This window comes from Eschrichtius robustus, chromosome 5, assembly GCF_028021215.1.
Source record: "Eschrichtius robustus isolate mEscRob2 chromosome 5, mEscRob2.pri, whole genome shotgun sequence".
Lineage (NCBI taxonomy): Eukaryota > Metazoa > Chordata > Mammalia > Artiodactyla > Eschrichtiidae > Eschrichtius > Eschrichtius robustus.
The window spans coordinates 95220797-95237824 of NC_090828.1; positions in this window are offsets into that span (position 1 = coordinate 95220797).

Genomic DNA, 17028 nt, shown 5'->3' on the forward strand with positions numbered 1-17028 from the left:
GTGCCTGTGCCTTGCTGATTTTTAGTTTTCCCAAATTAGACGCCCATGAGTGGAAGTGCCCTATGCTCTCTAAGCCTAGTTTTTTAGATGTTTCAGGACACACCGTACACTTCTCCAGAGTGGCTGTTGGCAATTTACATCCCGCCCATCAGCGTAGCAAGGCTCCCATTTCTCCATGGCCTCTCCTGCATTTCTGGTATTGACACTTTATTCACCATGGCCCTTTTGACCGATGGGAAGCGAGACTTCTTTGTAGCGCTGATTTGCCTTTCCAGGTTGCTTGGATGGCCAAAAAGGGCGTATGCGTTTTTTCCTGAATATATTCAGGAAAAAACGCATACGCCCTTTTTGGCCAAGGGCATCAATGTCGAGGTTTTGCCGCTTTTCCTGTGCTTTAAAGGCGATTCGAATCTACCTCCTGAAATCTGTTTCCTGCAATTCTGCCTTGCTTTCAAATCCTCTTCGTTGCTTTCCCTCAATATTTTTGTGGGCGAGAGTTATCATTTCTAACTCTGCAGGTTTGTGATTTGCAGTGCCCCTGAGCTCCATTTTTCAACTCGCTTTTTTGGGAGCTGGCCGCAAAAGCGTAGGATTGCTTCAGGCCCTATTCTGGTTCCGGGCGGCAGGCTGAGCCTGTGGTTAATTCTTCTTCCTGATGGGAAAATAGAGTGACCTGTGCCTTTCCCAACACCTAGAGCTAGTCGCTCATTGGTTCCCCCTTTTCCCGTTCATCCTCAGGACAAATTGCAACCTCTACGGAACAGGAGGTTAAACGTGCTGATTCTCCAAGGAGGGAGATTGCTAGTAAAGCGGCTGGAATGGCGAACCCGAGCACAAGGAGATGAGAAATGAGGTGCGTTTTAGAAACCTTTCCCGATCACACGGTGTACCATCTTCTGGGGTTCTCATGCATGTTTTCGATGTAGGAAGATGCCCTTGAACCTGGAGATTTGGGACCCATCAGACGGGTACCACGCAGTATTACTTTAAAGGGTCTGTGTTTGCTCACCCAACCTCACCAAACCTCTCAGCCCCAAGAGTGTCCACCCTTATGTCTCAATCAGCTGTGGGTCTAGATATGGTCAATCCAGGTGGCATCACAGCCCCTGAACGAATTTTGTAAGAATTTCTCTCTCTTGCACTGTCTTTGTTTCACGGGTTTTTAAAAGTAATTGATTTTCCTAATGGGGTTTAGCTGCTTTTCACTGCTGTGTTTATGCCGCTTTACTCCCACTTGACTCACTTACGGAGAGATATCAATACATAGGTTTGAAGATTCTTACTAGTCAGATCTATTCTTGGGCGGTGAATAGGGGGTGTTGAGTCCAGTTCACTGAGCAAGCAGTAGGTCTTGTCTATTACATATTGGGTTTATGGAACGGTATCTGAGCTAATTTGAAACCCTTGTTTTATGCATCACCCCACCTCGCCTTTCCCGTTAGGCAGCCATAGTGTGTTTTCTAAATGTGTGACTCTGTTCTGTTTTGTAATTCAGTTCAAGTGTAGCGGTTTTTACATTCCCTCTATAAGTGATATCTTCTGATTAGTGTCTTTTTCTGTGTGACTTATTTCACTTAGAACCGTCGTACCTGAATCCACTCATCATGCTGCTACTAGCCTTATGACGTTGATTTCATGGCTGAGTGATATTCCATTGTACCTAAGGACCACAACTTCTTTATCCATTTTTCTCTTTCCTGGGATATTTAAGGTGGAATGAAGTGGAGGTTCTTGTCAACAGAGCAACCCTAAACTTTGGAGTGCCTGTGCCTTGCTGATTTTTAGTTTTCCCAAATTAGACGCCCATGAGTGGAAGTGCCCTATGCTCTCTAAGCCGAGTTTTTTAGATGTTTCAGGACACACCGTACACTTCTCCAGAGTGGCTGTTGGAAATTTACATCCCGCCCATCAGCGTAGCAAGGCTCCCATTTCTCCATGGCCTCTCCTGCATTTCTGGTATTGACACTTTATTCAGCATGGCCCTTTTGACCGATGGGAAGCGAGACTTCTTTGTAGCGCTGATTTGCCTTTCCAGGTTGCTTGGTTGGCCAAAAAGGGCGTATGCGTTTTTTCCTGAATATATTCAGGAAAAAACGCATACGCCCTTTTTGGCCAAGGGCATCATTGTCGAGGTTTTGCCGCTTTTCCTGTGCTTTAAAGGCGATTCGAATCTACCTCCTGAAATCTGTTTCCTGCAATTCTGCCTTGCTTTCAAATCCTCTTCGTTGCCTTCCCTCAATATTTTTGTGGGCGAGAGTTATCATTTCTAACTCTGCAGGTTTGTGATTTGCAGTGCCCCTGAGCTCCATTTTTCAACTCGCTTTTTGGGGAGCTGGCCGCAAAAGCTTCGGATTGCTTCAGGCCCTATTCTGGTTCCGGGCGGCAGGCTGAGCCTGTGGTTAATTCTTCTTCCTGATGGGAAAATAGAGTGACCTGTGCCTTTCCCAACACCTAGAGCTAGTCGCTCATTGGTTCCCCCTCTTCCCGTTCATCCTCAGGACAAATTGCAACCTGTACGGAACAGGAGGTTAAAGGTGCTGATTCTCCAAGGAGGGTGATTGCTAGTAAAGCGGCTGGAATGGCGAACCCGAGCACAAGGAGATGAGAAATGAGGTGCGTTTTAGAAACCTTTCCCGATCACACGGTGTACCATCTTCTGGGTTTCTCATGCATGTTTTCGATGTAGGAAGATGCCCTTGAACCTGGAGATTTGGGACCCATCAGACGGGTACCACGCAGTATTACTTTAAAGGGTCTGCGTTTGCTCACCCAACCTCACCAAACCTCTCAGCCCCAAGAGTGTCCACCCTTATGTCTCAATCAGCTGTGGGTCTAGATATGGTCAATCCAGGTGGCATCACAGCCCCTGAACGAATTTTGTAAGAATTTCTCTCTCTTTCACTGTCTTTGTTTCACGGGTTTTTAAAAGTAATTGATTTTCCTAATGGGGTTTAGCTGCTTTTCACTGCTGTGTTTATGCCGCTTTACTCCCACTTGACTCACTTACGGAGAGATATCAATACATAGGTTTGAAGATTCTTACTAGTCAGATCTATTCTTGGGCGGTGAATAGGGGGTGTTGAGTCCAGTTCACTGAGCAAGCAGTAGGTCTTGTCTATTACATATTGGGTTTATGGAACGGTATCTGAGCTAATTTGAAACCCTTGTTTTATGCATCACCCCACCTCGCCTTTCCCGTTAGGCAGCCATAGTGTGTTTTCTAAATGTGTGACTCTGTTCTGTTTTGTAATTCAGTTCAAGTGTAGCGGTTTTTACATTCCCTCTATAAGTGATATCTTCTGATTAGTGTCTTTTTCTGTGTGACTTATTTCACTTAGAACCGTCGTACCTGAATCCACTCATCATGCTGCTACTAGCCTTATGACGTTGATTTCATGGCTGAGTGATATTCCATTGTACCTAAGGACCACAACTTCTTTATCCATTTTTCTCTTTCCTGGGATATTTAAGGTGGAATGAAGTGGAGGTTCTTGTCAACAGAGCAACCCTAAACTTTGGAGTGCCTGTGCCTTGCTGATTTTTAGTTTTCCCAAATTAGACGCCCATGAGTGGAAGTGCCCTATGCTCTCTAAGCCGAGTTTTTTAGATGTTTCAGGACACACCGTACACTTCTCCAGAGTGGCTGTTGGCAATTTACATCCCGCCCATCAGCGTAGCAAGGCTCCCATTTCTCCATGGCCTCTCCTGCATTTCTGGTATTGACACTTTATTCAGCATGGCCCTTTTGACCGATGGGAAGCGAGACTTCTTTGTAGCGCTGATTTGCCTTTCCAGGTTGCTTGGTTGGCCAAAAAGGGCGTATGCGTTTTTTCCTGAATATATTCAAGAAAAAACGCATACGCCTTTTTTGGCCAAGGGCATCACTGTCGAGGTTTTGCCGCTTTTCCTGTGCTTTAAAGGCGATTCGAATCTACCTCCTGAAATCTGTTTCCTGCAATTCTGCCTTGCTTTCAAATCCTCTTCGTTGCCTTCCCTCAATATTTTTGTGGGCGAGAGTTATCATTTCTAACTCTGCAGGTTTGTGATTTGCAGTGCCCCTGAGCTCCATTTTTCAACTCGCTTTTTTGGGAGCTGGCCGCAAAAGCGTAGGATTGCTTCAGGCCCTATTCTGGTTCCGGGCGGCAGGCTGAGCCTGTGGTTAATTCTTCTTCCTGATGGGAAAATAGAGTGACCTGTGCCTTTCCCAACACCTAGAGCTAGTCGCTCATTGGTTCCCCCTCTTCCCGTTCATCCTCAGGACAAATTGCAACCTGTACGGAACAGGAGGTTAAAGGTGCTGATTCTCCAAGGAGGGAGATTGCTAGTAAAGCGGCTGGAATGGCGAACCCGAGCACAAGGAGATGAGAAATGAGGTGCGTTTTAGAAACCTTTCCCGATCACACGGTGTACCATCTTCTGGGTTTCTCATGCATGTTTTCGATGTAGGAAGATGCCCTTGAACTTGGAGATTTGGGACCCATCAGACGGGTACCACGCAGTATTACTTTAAAGGGTCTGCGTTTGCTCACCCAACCTCACCAAACATCTCAGCCCCAAGAGTGTCCACCCTTATGTCTCAATCAGCTGTGGGTCTAGATATGGTCAATCCAGGTGGCATCACAGCCCCTGAACGAATTTTGTAAGAATTTCTCTCTCTTGCACTGTCTTTGTTTCACGGGTTTTTAAAAGTAATTGATATTCCTAATGGGGTTTAGCTGCTTTTCACTGCTGTGTTTATGCCGCTTTACTCCCACTTGACTCACTTACGGAGAGATATCAATACATAGGTTTGAAGATTCTTACTAGTCAGATCTATTCTTGGGCGGTGAATAGGGGGTGTTGAATCCAGTTCACTGAGCAAGCAGTAGGTCTTGTCTATTACATATTGGGTTTATGGAACGGTATCTGAGCTAATTTGAAACCCTTGTTTTAGGCATCACCCCACCTCACCTTTCCCTTTAGGCAGCCATAGTGTGTTTTCTAAATGTGTGACTCTGTTCTGTTTTGTAATTCAGTTCAAGTGTAGCGGTTTTTACATTCCCTCTATAAGTGATATCTTCTGATTAGTGTCTTTTTCTGTGTGACTTATTTCACTTAGAACCGTCGTACCTGAATCCACTCATCATGCTGCTACTAGCCTTATGACGTTGATTTCATGGCTGAGTGATATTCCATTGTACCTAAGGACCACAACTTCTTTATCCATTTTTCTCTTTCCTGGGATATTTAAGGTGGAATGAAGTGGAGGTTCTTGTCAACAGAGCAACCCTAAACTTTGGAGTGCCTGTGCCTTGCTGATTTTTAGTTTTCCCAAATTAGACGCCCATGAGTGGAAGTGCCCTATGCTCTCTAAGCCTAGTTTTTTAGATGTTTCAGGACACACCGTACACTTCTCCAGAGTGGCTGTTGGCAATTTACATCCCGCCCATCAGCGTAGCAAGGCTCCCATTTCTCCATGGCCTCTCCTGCATTTCTGGTATTGACACTTTATTCACCATGGCCCTTTTGACCGATGGGAAGCGAGACTTCTTTGTAGCGCTGATTTGCCTTTCCAGGTTGCTTGGTTGGCCAAAAAGGGCGTATGCGTTTTTTCCTGAATATATTCAGGAAAAAACGCATACGCCCTTTTTGGCCAAGGGCATCATTGTCGAGGTTTTGCCGCTTTTCCTGTGCTTTAAAAGCGATTCGAATCTACCTCCTGAAATCTGTTTCCTGCAATTCTGTCTTGCTTTCAAATCCTCTTCGTTGCCTTCCCTCAATATTTTTGTGGGCGAGAGTTATCATTTCTAACTCTGCAGGTTTGTGATTTGCAGGGCCCCTGAGCTCCATTTTTCAACTCGCTTTTTTGGGAGCTGGCCGCAAAAGCGTAGGATTGCTTCAGGCCCTATTCTGGTTCCGGGCGGCAGGCTGAGCCTGTGGTTAATTCTTCTTCCTGATGGGAAAATAGAGTGACCTGTGCCTTTCCCAACACCTAGAGCTAGTCGCTCATTGGTTCCCCCTCTTCCCGTTCATCCTCAGGACAAATTGCAACCTGTACGGAACAGGAGGTTAAACGTGCTGATTCTCCAAGGAGGGAGATTGCTAGTAAAGCGGCTGGAATGGCGAACCCGAGCACAAGGAGATGAGAAATGAGGTGCGTTTTAGAAACCTTTCCCGATCACACGGTGTACCATCTTCTGGGTTTCTCATGCATGTTTTCGATGTAGGAAGATGCCCTTGAAACTGGAGATTTGGGACCCATCAGACGTGTACCACGCAGTATTACTTTAAAGGGTCTGCGTTTGCTCACCCAACCTCACCAAACCTCTCAGCCCCAAGAGTGTCCACCCTTATGTCTCAATCAGCTGTGGGTCTAGATATGGTCAATCCAGGTGGCATCACAGCCCCTGAACGAATTTTGTAAGAATTTCTCTCTCTTTCACTGTCTTTGTTTCACGGGTTTTTAAAAGTAATTGATTTTCCTAATGGGGTTTAGCTGCTTTTCACTGCTGTGTTTATGCCGCTTTACTCCCACTTGACTCACTTACGGAGAGATATCAATACATAGGTTTGAAGATTCTTACTAGTCAGATCTATTCTTGGGCGGTGAATAGGGGGTGTTGAGTCCAGTTCACTGAGCAAGCAGTAGGTCTTGTCTATTACATATTGGGTTTATGGAACGGTATCTGAGCTAATTTGAAACCCTTGTTTTATGCATCACCCCACCTCGCCTTTCCCGTTAGGCAGCCATAGTGTGTTTTCTAAATGTGTGACTCTGTTCTGTTTTGTAATTCAGTTCAAGTGTAGCGGTTTTTACATTCCCTCTATAAGTGATATCTTCTGATTAGTGTCTTTTTCTGTGTGACTTATTTCACTTAGAACCGTCGTACCTGAATCCACTCATCATGCTGCTACTAGCCTTATGACGTTGATTTCATGGCTGAGTGATATTCCATTGTACCTAAGGACCACAACTTCTTTATCCATTTTTCTCTTTCCTGGGATATTTAAGGTGGAATGAAGTGGAGGTTCTTGTCAACAGAGCAACCCTAAACTTTGCAGTGCCTGTGCCTTGCTGATTTTTAGTTTTCCCAACTTAGACGCCCATGAGTGGAAGTGCCCTATGCTCTCTAAGCCGAGTTTTTTAGATGTTTCAGGACACACCGTACCCTTCTCCAGAGTGGCTGTTGGCAATTTACATCCCGCCCATCAGCGTAGCAAGGCTCCCATTTCTCCATGGCCTCTCCTGCATTTCTGGTTTTGACACTTTATTCAGCATGGCCCTTTTGACCGATGGGAAGCGAGACTTCTTTGTAGCGCTGATTTGCCTTTCCAGGTTGCTTGGTTGGCCAAAAAGGGCGTATGCGTTTTTTCCTGAATATATTCAGGAAAAAACGCATACGCCTTTTTTGGGCAAGGGCACCATTGTCGAGGTTTTGCCGCTTTTCCTGTGCTTTAAAGGCGATTCGAATCTACCTCCTGAAATCTGTTTCCTGCAATTCTGCCTTGCTTTCAAATCCTCTTCGTTGCCTTCCCTCAATATTTTTGTGGGCGAGAGTTATCATTTCTAACTCTGCAGGTTTGTGATTTGCAGTGCCCCTGAGCTCCATTTTTCAACTCGCTTTTTTTGGGAGCTGGCCGCAAAAGCGTAGGATTGCTTCAGGCCCTATTCTGGTTCCGGGCGGCAGGCTGAGCCTGTGGTTAATTCTTCTTCCTAATGGGAAAATAGAGTGACCTGTGCCTGTCCCAACACCTAGAGCTAGTCGCTCATTGGTTCCCCCTCTTCCCGTTCATCCTCAGGACAAATTGCAACCTGTACGGAACAGGAGGTTAAACGTGCTGATTCTCCAAGGAGGGAGATTGCTATTAAAGTGGCTGGAATGGCGAACCCGAGCACAAGGAGATGAGAAATGAGGTGCGTTTTAGAAACCTTTCCCGATCACACGGTGTACCATCTTCTGGGTTTCTCATGCATGTTTTCGATGTAGGAAGATGCCCTTGAACCTGGAGATTTGGGACCCATGGGATGGGTACCACGCAGTATTATTTTAAAGGGTCTGCGTTTGCTCACCCAACCTCACCAAACCTCTCAGCCCCAAGAGTGTCCACCCTTATGTCTCAATCAGCTGTGGGTCTAGATATGGTCAATCCAGGTGGCATCACAGCCCCTGAACGAATTTTGTAAGAATTTCTCTCTCTTGCACTGTCTTTGTTTCACGGGTTTTTAAAAGTAATTGATTTTCCTAATGGGGTTTAGCTGCTTTTCACTGCTGTGTTTATGCCGCTTTACTCCCACTTGACTCACTTACGGAGAGATATCAATACATAGGTTTGAAGATTCTTACTAGTCAGATCTATTCTTGGGCGGTGAATAGGGGGTGTTGAGTCCAGTTCACTGAGCAAGCAGTAGGTCTTGTCTATTACATATTGGGTTTATGGAACGGTATCTGAGCTAATTTGAAACCCTTGTTTTATGCATCACCCCACCTCGCCTTTCCCGTTAGGCAGCCATAGTGTGTTTTCTAAATGTGTGACTCTGTTCTGTTTTGTAATTCAGTTCAAGTGTAGCGGTTTTTACATTCCCTCTATAAGTGATATCTTCTGATTAGTGTCTTTTTCTGTGTGACTTATTTCACTTAGAACCGTCGTACCTGAATCCACTCATCATGCTGCTACTAGCCTTATGACGTTGATTTCATGGCTGAGTGATATTCCATTGTACCTAAGGACCACAACTTCTTTATCCATTTTTCTCTTTCCTGGGATATTTAAGGTGGAATGAAGTGGAGGTTCTTGTCAACAGAGCAACCCTAAACTTTGGAGTGCCTGTGCCTTGCTGATTTTTAGTTTTCCCAAATGAGACGCCCATGAGTGGAAGTGCCCTATGCTCTCTAAGCCGAGTTTTTTAGATGTTTCAGGACACACCGTACACTTCTCCAGAGTGGCTGTTGGCAATTTACATCCCGCCCATCAGCGTAGCAAGGCTCCCATTTCTCCATGGCCTCTCCTGCATTTCTGGTATTGACACTTTATTCAGCATGGCCCTTTTGACCGATGGGAAGCGAGACTTCTTTGTAGCGCCGATTTGCCTTTCCAGGTTGCTTGGTTGGCCAAAAAGGGCGTATGCGTTTTTTCCTGAATATATTCAGGAAAAAACGCATACGCCCTTTTTGGCCAAGGGCATCATTGTCGAGGTTTTGCCGCTTTTCCTGTGCTTTAAAGGCGATTCGAATCTACCTCCTGAAATCTGCTTCCTGCAATTCTGCCTTGCTTTCAAATCCTCTTCGTTGCCTTCCCTCAATATTTTTGTGGGCGAGAGTTATCATTTCTAACTCTGCAGGTTTGTGATTTGCAGTGCCCCTGAGCTCCATTTTTCAACTCGCTTTTTTGGGAGCTGGCCGCAAAAGCGTAGGATTGCTTCAGGCCCTATTCTGGTTCCGGGCGGCAGGCTGAGCCTGTGGTTAATTCTTCTTCCTGATGGGAAAATAGAGTGACCTGTGCCTTTCCCAACACCTAGAGCTAGTCGCTCATTGGTTCCCCCTCTTCCCGTTCATCCTCAGGAGAAATTGCAACCTGTACGGAACAGGAGGTTAAACGTGCTGATTCTCCAAGGAGGGAGATTGCTAGTAAAGCGGCTGGAATGGCGAACCCGAGCACAAGGAGATGAGAAATGAGGTGCGTTTTAGAAACCTTTCCCGATCACACGGTGTCCATCTTCTGGGGTTCTCATGCATGTTTTCGATGTAGGAAGATGCCCTTGAACCTGGAGATTTGGGACCCATCAGACGGGTACCACGCAGTATTACTTTAAAGGGTCTGCGTTTGCTCACCCAACCTCACCAAACCTCTCAGCCCCAAGAGTGTCCACCCTTATGTCTCAATCAGCTGTGGGTCTAGATATGGTCAATCCAGGTGGCATCACAGCCCCTGAACGAATTTTGTAAGAATTTCTCTCTCTTTCACTGTCTTTGTTTCACGGGTTTTTAAAAGTAATTGATTTTCCTAATGGGGTTTAGCTGCTTTTCACTGCTGTGTTTATGCCGCTTTACTCCCACTTGACTCACTTACGGAGAGATATCAATACATAGGTTTGAAGATTCTTACTAGTCAGATCTATTCTTGGGCGGTGAATAGGGGGTGTTGAGTCCAGTTCACTGAGCAAGCAGTAGGTCTTGTCTATTACATATTGGGTTTATGGAACGGTATCTGAGCTAATTTGAAACCCTTGTTTTATGCATCACCCCACCTCGCCTTTCCCGTTAGGCAGCCATAGTGTGTTTTCTAAATGTGTGACTCTGTTCTGTTTTGTAATTCAGTTCAAGTGTAGCGGTTTTTACATTCCCTCTATAAGTGATATCTTCTGATTAGTGTCTTTTTCTGTGTGACTTATTTCACTTAGAACCGTCGTACCTGAATCCACTCATCATGCTGCTACTAGCCTTATGACGTTGATTTCATGGCTGAGTGATATTCCATTGTACCTAAGGACCACAACTTCTTTATCCATTTTTCTCTTTCCTGGGATATTTAAGGTGGAATGAAGTGGAGGTTCTTGTCAACAGAGCAACCCTAAACTTTGGAGTGCCTGTGCCTTGCTGATTTTTAGTTTTCCCAAATTAGACGCCCATGAGTGGAAGTGCCCTATGCTCTCTAAGCCGAGTTTTTTAGATGTTTCAGGACACACCGTACACTTCTCCAGAGTGGCTGTTGGCAATTTACATCCCGCCCATCAGCGTAGCAAGGCTCCCATTTCTCCATGGCCTCTCCTGCATTTCTGGTATTGACACTTTATTCAGCATGGCCCTTTTGACCGATGGGAAGCGAGACTTCTTTGTAGCGCTGATTTGCCTTTCCAGGTTGCTTGGTTGGCCAAAAAGGGCGTATGAGTTTTTTCCTGAATATATTCAAGAAAAAACGCATACGCCTTTTTTGGCCAAGGGCATCACTGTCGAGGTTTTGCCGCTTTTCCTGTGCTTTAAAGGCGATTCGAATCTACCTCCTGAAATCTGTTTCCTGCAATTCTGCCTTGCTTTCAAATCCTCTTCGTTGCCTTCCCTCAATATTTTTGTGGGCGAGAGTTATCATTTCTAACTCTGCAGGTTTGTGATTTGCAGTGCCCCTGAGCTCCATTTTTCAACTCGCTTTTTTGGGAGCTGGCCGCAAAAGCGTAGGATTGCTTCAGGCCCTATTCTGGTTCCGGGCGGCAGGCTGAGCCTGTGGTTAATTCTTCTTCCTGATGGGAAAATAGAGTGACCTGTGCCTTTCCCAACACCTAGAGCTAGTCGCTCATTGGTTCCCCCTCTTCCCGTTCATCCTCAGGACAAATTGCAACCTGTACGGAACAGGAGGTTAAAGGTGCTGATTCTCCAAGGAGGGAGATTGCTAGTAAAGCGGCTGGAATGGCGAACCCGAGCACAAGGAGATGAGAAATGAGGTGCGTTTTAGAAACCTTTCCCGATCACACGGTGTACCATCTTCTGGGTTTCTCATGCATGTTTTCGATGTAGGAAGATGCCCTTGAACCTGGAGATTTGGGACCCATCAGACGGGTACCACGCAGTATTACTTTAAAGGGTCTGTGTTTGCTCACCCAACCTCACCAAACCTCTCAGCCCCATGAGTGTCCACCCTTATGTCTCAATCAGCTGTGGGTCTAGATATGGTCAATCCAGGTGGCATCACAGCCCCTGAACGAATTTTGTAAGAATTTCTCTCTCTTGCACTGTCTTTGTTTCACGGGTTTTTAAAAGTAATTGATTTTCCTAATGGGGTTTAGCTGCTTTTCACTGCTGTGTTTATGCCGCTTTACTCCCACTTGACTCACTTACGGAGAGATATCAATACATAGGTTTGAAGATTCTTACTAGTCAGATCTATTCTTGGGCGGTGAATAGGGGGTGTTGAGTCCAGTTCACTGAGCAAGCAGTAGGTCTTGTCTATTACATATTGGGTTTATGGAACGGTATCTGAGCTAATTTGAAACCCTTGTTTTATGCATCACCCCACCTCGCCTTTCCCGTTAGGCAGCCATAGTGTGTTTTCTAAATGTGTGACTCTGTTCTGTTTTGTAATTCAGTTCAAGTGTAGCGGTTTTTACATTCCCTCTATAAGTGATATCTTCTGATTAGTGTCTTTTTCTGTGTGACTTATTTCACTTAGAACCGTCGTACCTGAATCCACTCATCATGCTGCTACTAGCCTTATGACGTTGATTTCATGGCTGAGTGATATTCCATTGTACCTAAGGACCACAACTTCTTTATCCATTTTTCTCTTTCCTGGGATATTTAAGGTGGAATGAAGTGGAGGTTCTTGTCAACAGAGCAACCCTAAACTTTGGAGTGCCTGTGCCTTGCTGATTTTTAGTTTTCCCAAATTAGACGCCCATGAGTGGAAGTGCCCTATGCTCTCTAAGCCGAGTTTTTTAGATGTTTCAGGACACACCGTACACTTCTCCAGTGTGGCTGTTGGCAATTTACATCCCGCCCATCAGCGTAGCAAGGCTCCCATTTCTCCATGGCCTCTCCTGCATTTCTGGTATTGACACTTTATTCAGCATGGCCCTTTTGACCGATGGGAAGCGAGACTTCTTTGTAGCGCTGATTTGCCTTTCCAGGTTGCTTGGTTGGCCAAAAAGGGCGTATGCGTTTTTTCCTGAATATATTCAGGAAAAAACGCATACGCCCTTTTTGGCCAAGGGCATCATTGTCGAGGTTTTGCCGCTTTTCCTGTGCTTTAAAGGCGATTCGAATCTACCTCCTGAAATCTGTTTCCTGCAATTCTGCCTTGCTTTCAAATCCTCTTCGTTGCCTTCCCTCAATATTTTTGTGGGCGAGAGTTATCATTTCTAACTCTGCAGGTTTGTGATTTGCAGTGCCCCTGAGCTCCATTTTTCAACTCACTTTTTTGGGAGCTGGCCGCAAAAGCGTAGGATTGCTTCAGGCCCTATTCTGGTTCCGGGCGGCAGGCTGAGCCTGTGGTTAATTCTTCTTCCTGATGGGAAAATAGAGTGACCTGTGCCTGTCCCAACACCTAGAGCTAGTCGCTCATTGGTTCCCCCTCTTCCCGTTCATCCTCAGGACAAATTGCAACCTGTACGGAACAGGAGGTTAAACGTGCTGATTCTCCAAGGAGGGAGATTGCTATTAAAGTGGCTGGAATGGCGAACCCGAGCACAAGGAGATGAGAAATGAGGTGCGTTTTAGAAACCTTTCCCGATCACACGGTGTACCATCTTCTGGGTTTCTCATGCATGTTTTCGATGTAGGAAGATGCTCTTGAACCTGGAGATTTGGGACCCATGGGATGGGTACCACGCAGTATTACTTTAAAGGGTCTGCGTTTGCTCACCCAACCTCACCAAACCTCTCAGCCCCAAGAGTGTCCACCCTTATGTCTCAATCAGCTGTGGGTCTAGATATGGTCAATCCAGGTGGCATCACAGCCCCTGAACGAATTTTGTAAGAATTTCTCTCTCTTTCACTGTCTTTGTTTCACGGGTTTTTAAAAGTAATTGATTTTCCTAATGGGGTTTCGCTGCTTTTCACTGCTGTGTTTATGCCGCTTTACTCCCACTTGACTCACTTACGGAGAGATATCAATACATAGGTTTGAAGATTCTTACTAGTCAGATCTATTCTTGGGCGGTGAATAGGGGGTGTTGAGTCCAGTTCACTGAGCAAGGAGTAGGTCTTGTCTATTACATATTGGGTTTATGGAACGGTATCTGAGCTAATTTGAAACCCTTGTTTTAGGCATCACCCCACCTCACCTTTCCCGTTAGGCAGCCATAGTGTGTTTTCTAAATGTGTGACTCTGTTCTTTTTTGTAATTCAGTTCAAGTGTAGCGGTTTTTACATTCCCTCTATAAGTGATATCTTCTGATTAGTGTCTTTTTCTGTGTGACTTATTTCACTTAGAACCGTCGTACCTGAATCCACTCATCATGCTGCTACTAGCCTTATGACGTTGATTTCATGGCTGAGTGATATTCCATTGTACCTAAGGACCACAACTTCTTTATCCATTTTTCTCTTTCCTGGGATATTTAAGGTGGAATGAAGTGGAGGTTCTTGTCAACAGAGCAACCCTAAACTTTGGAGTGCCTGTGCCTTGCTGATTTTTAGTTTTCCCAAATGAGACGCCCATGAGTGGAAGTGCCCTATGCTCTCTAAGCCGAGTTTTTTAGATGTTTCAGGACACACCGTACACTTCTCCAGAGTGGCTGTTGGCAATTTACATCCCGCCCATCAGCGTAGCAAGGCTCCCATTTCTCCATGGCCTCTCCTGCATTTCTGGTATTGACACTTTATTCAGCATGGCCCTTTTGACCGATGGGAAGCGAGACTTCTTTGTAGCGCCGATTTGCCTTTCCAGGTTGCTTGGTTGGCCGAAAATGGCGTATGCGTTTTTTCCTGAATATATTCAGGAAAAAACGCATACGCCCTTTTTGGCCAAGGGCATCATTGTCGAGGTTTTGCCGCTTTTCCTGTGCTTTAAAGGCGATTCGAATCTACCTCCTGAAATCTGCTTCCTGCAATTCTGCCTTGCTTTCAAATCCTCTTCGTTGCCTTCCCTCAATATTTTTGTGGGCGAGAGTTATCATTTCTAACTCTGCAGGTTTGTGATTTGCAGTGCCCCTGAGCTCCATTTTTCAACTCGCTTTTTTGGGAGCTGGCCGCAAAACCGTAGGATTGCTTCAGGCCCTATTCTGGTTCCGGGCGGCAGGCTGAGCCTGTGGTTAATTCTTCTTCCTGATGGGAAAATAGAGTGACCTGTGCCTTTCCCAACACCTAGAGCTAGTCGCTCATTGGTTCCCCCTCTTCCCGTTCATCCTCAGGACAAATTGCAACCTGTACGGAACAGGAGGTTAAACGTGCTGATTCTCCAAGGAGGGAGATTGCTAGTAAAGCGGCTGGAATGGCGAACCCGAGCACAAGGAGATGAGAAATGAGGTGCGTTTTAGAAACCTTTCCCGATCACACGGTGTACCATCTTCTGGGGTTCTCATGCATGTTTTCGATGTAGGAAGATGCCCTTGAACCTGGAGATTTGGGACCCATCAGACGGGTACCACGCAGTATTACTTTAAAGGGTCTGCGTTTGCTCACCCAACCTCACCAAACCTCTCAGCCCCAAGAGTGTCCACCCTTATGTCTCAATCAGCTGTGGGTCTAGATATGGTCAATCCAGGTGGCATCACAGCCCCTGAACGAATTTTGTAAGAATTTCTCTCTCTTTCACTGTCTTTGTTTCACGGGTTTTTAAAAGTAATTGATTTTCCTAATGGGGTTTAGCTGCTTTTCACTGCTGTGTTTATGCCGCTTTACTCCCACTTGACTCACTTACGGAGAGATATCAATACATAGGTTTGAAGATTCTTACTAGTCAGATCTATTCTTGGGCGGTGAATAGGGGGTGTTGAGTCCAGTTCACTGAGCAAGCAGTAGGTCTTGTCTATTACATATTGGGTTTATGGAACGGTATCTGAGGTAATTTGAAACCCTTGTTTTATGCATCTCCCCACCTCGCCTTTCCCGTTAGGCAGCCATAGTGTGTTTTCTAAATGTGTGACTCTGTTCTGTTTTGTAATTCAGTTCAAGTGTAGCGGTTTTTACATTCCCTCTATAAGTGATATCTTCTGATTAGTGTCTTTTTCTGTGTGACTTATTTCACTTAGAACCGTCGTACCTGAATCCACTCATCATGCTGCTACTAGCCTTATGACGTTGATTTCATGGCTGAGTGATATTCCATTGTACCTAAGGACCACAACTTCTTTATCCATTTTTCTCTTTCCTGGGATATTTAAGGTGGAATGAAGTGGAGGTTCTTGTCAACAGAGCAACCCTAAACTTTGGAGTGCCTGTGCCTTGCTGATTTTTAGTTTTCCCAAATTAGACGCCCATGAGTGGAAGTGCCCTATGCTCTCTAAGCCGAGATTTTTAGATGTTTCAGGACACACCGTACACTTCTCCAGAGTGGCTGTTGGCAATTTACATCCCGCCCATCAGCGTAGCAAGGCTCCCATTTCTCCATGGCCTCTCCTGCATTTCTGGTATTGACACTTTATTCAGCATGGCCCTTTTGACCGATGGGAAGCGAGACTTCTTTGTAGCGCTGATTTGCCTTTCCAGGTTGCTTGGTTGGCCAAAAAGGGCGTATGCGTTTTTTCCTGAATATATTCAAGAAAAAACGCATACGCCTTTTTTGGCCAAGGGCATCACTGTCGAGGTTTTGCCGCTTTTCCTGTGCTTTAAAGGCGATTCGAATCTACCTCCTGAAATCTGTTTCCTGCAATTCTGCCTTGCTTTCAAATCCTCTTCGTTGCCTTCCCTCAATATTTTTGTGGGCGAGAGTTATCATTTCTAACTCTGCAGGTTTGTGATTTGCAGTGCCCCTGAGCTCCATTTTTCAACTCGCTTTTTTGGGAGCTGGCCGCAAAAGCGTAGGATTGCTTCAGGCCCTATTCTGGTTCCGGGCGGCAGGCTGAGCCTGTGGTTAATTCTTCTTCCTGATGGGAAAATAGAGTGACCTGTGCCTTTCCTAACACCTAGAGCTAGTCGCTCATTGGTTCCCCCTCTTCCCGTTCATCCTCAGGACAAATTGCAACCTGTACGGAACAGGAGGTTAAAGGTGCTGATTCTCCAAGGAGGGAGATTGCTAGTAAAGCGGCTGGAATGGCGAACCCGAGCACAAGGAGATGAGAAATGAGGTGCGTTTTAGAAACCTTTCCCGATCACACGGTGTACCATCTTCTGGGTTTCTCATGCATGTTTTCGATGTAGGAAGATGCCCTTGAACCTGGAGATTTGGGACCCATCAGACGGGTACCACGCAGTATTACTTTAAAGGGTCTGTGTTTGCTCACCCAACCTCACCAAACCTCTCAGCCCCAAGAGTGTCCACCCTTATGTCTCAATCAGCTGTGGGTCTAGATATGGTCAATCCAGGTGGCATCACAGCCCCTGAACGAATTTTGTAAGAATTTCTCTCTCTTTCACTGTCTTTGTTTCACGGGTTTTTAAAAGTAATTGATTTTCCTAATGG